Genomic DNA, 5,826 nt, shown 5'->3' with positions numbered 1-5,826 from the left:
TGAACTCCGGGTGTTTAACTTTAAATCACTTTGCAGCAGTGATGTAGATGTGTACCTCAGGGTGTGTCTGACATCACTATTGGGTGTGTCTACATTGGGTGCAATAGAGCTTCTGACCACGCCCAACCGCACCTATCACTGACGTTGGTTGTGTGACTTTAAAAACTGCTGGACAAACACTTTCTGCTCGTATAGCGTCGTGTATAATCTGCCAATCATATGACAACGCAGGACAAACACGGCCTTGAGTAAACACAAACACACACACACACGGCTCCGCTGAGGTTTTTATCGTCTTTGTTGTTGTTTTTTATGCACACCGCGCAAGGACAAACAGCGTCTTCTATCGCCATCACTGACCCAATGCAGGCAATCACTCCATACCACTTGACTGTGATGGGCTGCCTGCAACTAGACAGCGCCCCACACATCAAACAGAAGTGGAATGATTACTAGTTACTCAGCCAGACAAGTGTAGGCTGTAGAGCTATTATTTGACCAAAAAAAAGCACAATTTAGGGGGACATTAAAGACACAGCTGCTGTTGAAGCAATAATCAGAAGTTGTCTACTGACGAAATGAGACGACAGACATCGTACAAAACTCGCATGAACACATGTTCAAATATCCAAATGTATAATCAACGAGACTGTAAAACATGGCAACAGATTTTAAGAAAAAGATTTGTGTACCACCATATGTACTCGAATGACCTTGTATCACTTTCAGAATAATTTATATCCTAAAAAACATCTCTGTTATGGAACTGAAAATTGTGAAAATTGTGTACAAAACGCGAATTGGTTCTGAATAAAGGGTTATATTTTTTTTGTTGGTAGCACTTAGCGTTTGCTTCTTCGCAAGCGAGGTGAGCATCAACCACTTGCAATACTGTTGTTAGGAGTCATCAACGGAAATGTCAGTCGACTCAGCAAGTGATGAGATTTGACATATGGCATCAAAGCATCATTAGACCTGCACCTGCTGCAGATGGAGTCTGCTCTTTCACAAGGGGTTCAGCTCCAAGGGGAGGCCTATTGAGGAGCTGGGAAGGATAAGATGACCGGTAATGCACACCCATCGTGTCTGAATTACAATCCATTTAAATGTTTCGAAGATCTCAAGAAGGATACTTCGTCATGTAGAAAGCCATAGTATGGGTTTCATTACATACAAAAATAAGAACAATGGATTCTGCCAATATGCATTTTAAAAATGAGTTCTGTCACATATTTTTGGGGCTCATTTGGTGGAAAAAGTACCACTTTCTCAGTGCATTTGGAGTCTATAATGTCTCATTTCCTGCAGGGGCCATGCCACATTCAAATGGTAATGTAATATGATTACAGCAATTTCACTTTCACAAAAATCATAATACAAATATTATAATAATAAAATTGTCAAGCATTATTTGCTTTGTTTGCAACTGTATGATCGGACAGTATGCCAAATACAGACAAACTGCTAAAAGTGATTAAATGTTGCAAATTTAAAAGCTTAGAAAAAATTTCACAGAATTTAATTGCCGCAATCACACCCTGAATTGTAGGCTGTGAGCTCCACAAAGTTGGAATTTATGGCAAATGTATGACACATAGAGATCTCTAAACTGCTTAAAGAGCAAAAGCACATGGTCTAATGCAATTCTATTTCTATTTAAAGCCGTTTCACACCAAGCACAGATTTTCTGTGATGTCATGAGGTCATTGCTAACTTGCTGCCTAAGTGGGGGAATGTCTTATTAATTTGTTTTTTCAACACCCAATATTGTACGACAAACACCGCGACGACTACCTCAACAACCAAATAAAGGACAATATACGGCTTGAGATCGCCCATACGTTATATGTTGGTCACGGCACAGGGCACAACACACTATTTAGGAGGAAACTCACTGGGCCTCATTCATGAAACGTGCATAAGTTCACAGCCAATAACTGGTTAGTTAGCTTATCCCAATGACTGGAAACAGGGAGAACAGCTAATGTTGTTTGAGGGTATATCAAAACGTTCATTTGACGAAAATGAACATGGCAACGCGGGTGTGCATAGTTGTCATGGGGAAAATTTGCTTGCAGATTTTCCGTATTCTGGCATCGCACTGGTGAGAAATGGCTCTAAGTCTGTACCTCCTACATCCTGACCAGTTTACTTTTAGCCAGTTTACAGACAGCCAAAGATTCAGTTCACATTGTCTGTTGCCAACTTTTAAACACAGAGGGGGATCCTTAACGGTATTCACCTTGTGGTAGTCATTAAGTGTGATGATACGTCTGCAAGGCTGCACAACAGCCGAGGAATATGAGGCCATTTAATAGAACCAGGAGCGCCTATGGTGCACCAATTGCTCATGATGTTTCCATAAGTGAGGATCCACCCAGAAAATAAGTTTTAAAATTATATTATTAACATATATGTTACAAAACCATTAACACTGTTAATTAATCTTCAGGTATATTTGGAAAGAAATCTCCATTTGCCACTATTTCTCAACCTCCACCCCCTCAACACACACACACTTGCCTTTTTTTGTGAAGTTTAAATTAAAGGTCACCTATTATGCAAAATGCACTTTTCCATGTCTTTTAAACATCAATATCTGTCCCCAGTGTGTCTACAGGCCACCATAGTATCATAAAAGACCATCCTCTCTCTTTTTCTCCTCCTCCGTTTGTCCGGAAATGGGTGCAGAAAAAAAATCACTTTTTTTCCTTCTCTTCTGACGTCATTAGAGAAATGCAAGCCATGTAAGGGTTTCCTGGTCGAACCAGAGAGAACCTTCAGTAGCTGACCCCGCCCCACAGCGCGTCACTGTCTCTCCTCCTCAACCTAACTTGAGCAAAGTCTGCAAGAACCAGCAGAACAGGCTTCATGTACTCCCATCATCTAAATATAACATGTTCTTTCACAAAGGCTTTATGTAATTACACTGTTTAAACAGATGATATTTATATATTATATATATTTGATGTCATGCATGTAGCAGAGTACAGGTAGTAAATAGTGACTTGTAAGCAACACAACACATTTCTGTTTCACAGTCAAACTTTATTTGAGTTGACAGATGACAATATTAATTATTCACAGCATTTGTAATCATCTCACCTGTTAGTTAGTTATGTTAACATGGTACAGGAGAAAGTCTTCAGCTCTGGTAAACTATGGTAAGCTAAGCTCCGGTGGTCTGTAGTCATGGTAACACAGAGACAGCTACTACTGTAAATAATATACCATTACTCTGATCTTCCATACCTTTATCTTTTAGCAGAAATAATGAACTGACTACTGTTTCACATCTTCTATTTTCCACCCTGATGGTCGCTGTGTTTACACACCGTGTCATAGCGGTAGCATGTAGCTAACCCGTTAGCATGTAGCTACATGCTAACGGGTTAGCTCTGTATCTCCCATCTGCTTTCAGCTATCTGCTCTCCTCTGGGATGATTCTGTCGGTCATTTCTCACAGATGGATCTGTAAAGACAGACGTAAAACAGAGTGTATGTTTACGGTTTACAGAGTTGATGCATGAGGTAAACACTGAGTTAACTAACAGAGCTATAAATAGTATTATTTACCTGAGAGAAACCGTCAGGAAAACCTGGAATCTGGACCGCAGATGTTCATCATGTGTCGCCGATTTCTGATCAGATTCCTCCGGTAACGTGCGCTGGGTGAAGTTTCTGGTTTATAAACTTTAAAGTGGTTTATAAGCTCTATTCTAGCTGCCTCTCCCTCCACTCCTCTCTCCAGAGCTTCTCCGGGAGGGAGGGGGAGGGTGACGCTGTTGTTGTTGAGGAAGTTTGCTCTGATTGGTCAGCGTTTTCTGTCAATCAGAGTGGGAGGAGACAGGCTGTGAATCAGTGGTTTTCAGACAGAGGCTGAATTAGGCTCTGAGGCAGGCAGACTCAGGCTGCAGTATGAGAAGAATAAAGGGTTTTTTGAACATTGCAGCATGTAAACATGTTCTAGTGCAACATTAAAATACATCTATGAACCTGGAAATGAGCATAATATGTGACCTTTAAGACTGTTTCATAATAAGAAAAAATAAATTAAATGACGCAAACTTTATATTACGATATATATAATATGGCATGCTGTTCAGGAAATTATTATATATATATAATGTGAAATGTGAGAATACGGAATGAAATCCTGACTATATTGAATGAACCCTGAATATATATATTTTATGGCATACCGTTCTGGAAATTAATATATACAGTATATAATGTGAAATTTGAGAATATTGAATGAAATCCTGAATATATGTAATATATATTATATATACTGTGTAAGTGCCGTTGCATAAATGTGTTCATGATATATAATTAGTAATTGATCCCATAAGTTCATGCAATAAATAAATAAATAGATAATTCATTTAATGTAAGGTTAAAAATTTAAATATGATGTGAGTAAAATTATTTGTTTCATACAGTTCAAAATGTGTAACAGGTAGAAGTGTTTCAGTCAAAAGTACATTAGTCCACTGTGTTTTACGTTCCGCCCCGGAACCAATGTTCCCTGTGTAGTACCACTACGACGGAATTCATTGAGGGACTGAAACAATCCAACGTAAGTGAAGGAGCAGATGCCTTTCGCGGGCTCTGTAAAGTGTTTAAAGCTATGATTATCGACGTCTGAAGCTAAAAGCAGACAGTCAAAGAGACTTTCAAAAGGACTTTCATGGACTCAAGAACCTCTTTTCATGACAAGCGGCCAACGAGGTATTGTTGTTCTACCTGTAAATGCAATTTAACTCATGTTCCCGCCAATTTGTATTTCCTTTGTTCTCATGCCGATATGCTTGTGCTATGTTGATTCGTAGTTTTCACGGCGTGTGCATGACGTGACTCAGAAGTGAAGCATCAGAGAAAGACGTGTCCAAGCAATAAACGCCCGTATCAAAGAACCGACCTGTGTCTGTGTTGTTGTGAAGAGAGCTACAGTGAAAACTCGCCTGCTCAACACGGGTAGGAGAGACGACACCGCAGCGGGTAACGGCGCGACGGAGATCCAGCAACAGATAAGCAAAGCCCATGGCGCATTGTTGCCATAGCAACCTCAAGCAACGGTGATTAGACTGTGTTGAAAGCGCAGCGTTTCATGCTGAAGCCAAGAAGTGCTCTACCACAATCTTCAAGTGAAAGTGGTGTGAGAAGTGGTTCAACTTGGAAACTGCAACTAAGGACTCATGTCTATTAACCTTTTACAGTGTGCTTAGCCAATGTGTTTGGGGATAAACCTAATGTGCTGGTGTTCGTGGTTGTTACATGTTATAAGGTTTAAAGGGGAACTCCATCCCATAAGTGAGGTTTAACAGTAATATGAATCCATAAGTAAGTGAAAGTCCTTTGTAAAGATTAAAGGAAATAGGACATTACGATTTGTAAAATTGTGCATTTTACGAAAGTAACCAAGTTTAAAGGGCAACTTAAGTGAAATTTAAAGGGTTACTCTATTGATAGGAAAACCTTTTCTTATGTGAAGGATAAGTGATTTAATGCATTTCTAAGCATATTAGCTCTGAAATTAAGGTTTGTTTGCATATTTGTGCCAAAAGTGATTTCAAATCTTATTTTTTTGTTTCGAAATTGAAGTCCACTTGAAGTTTAGATAACTTTAAATGTTGATACAGTTGTCTTGATACAATATTGAAGTCTATATTAAAAGGGTTAGGCTTCTCATATAGTCTTCACACAGTTACCAAGGATTTCATACAGTTAACAACCATCCTTGTTACTCACATTTAGGCTTGCTGTAACTTACATGTACACATAGTCTAATAGAAATCCAATTCAATATTTGCACATACTCTTTAG

The 5,826-nt window shown here is 39.1% G+C and overlaps 1 long non-coding RNA gene across 1 annotated transcript; it reads left to right on the top strand.

Moving 5' to 3' along the window:
- The first annotated feature begins 4,299 nt into the window (after positions 1 to 4,299).
- On the top strand, positions 4,300 to 4,916 carry LOC141759534 (uncharacterized). The gene is made up of 2 exons (XR_012592135.1): positions 4,300 to 4,731; positions 4,833 to 4,916. It is a non-coding gene; the product is annotated as an uncharacterized LOC141759534 (long non-coding RNA).
- The last annotated feature ends 910 nt before the right edge of the window (positions 4,917 to 5,826 follow it).

The sequence above is a fragment of the Sebastes fasciatus genome, chromosome 21 (genome assembly GCF_043250625.1).
Source record: "Sebastes fasciatus isolate fSebFas1 chromosome 21, fSebFas1.pri, whole genome shotgun sequence".
NCBI classification, from domain to species: Eukaryota; Metazoa; Chordata; class Actinopteri; order Perciformes; family Sebastidae; genus Sebastes; species Sebastes fasciatus.
The sequence above is the reverse complement of the archived record's forward strand: the minus strand, read 5'-3'. Positions and strand labels throughout refer to the sequence as shown.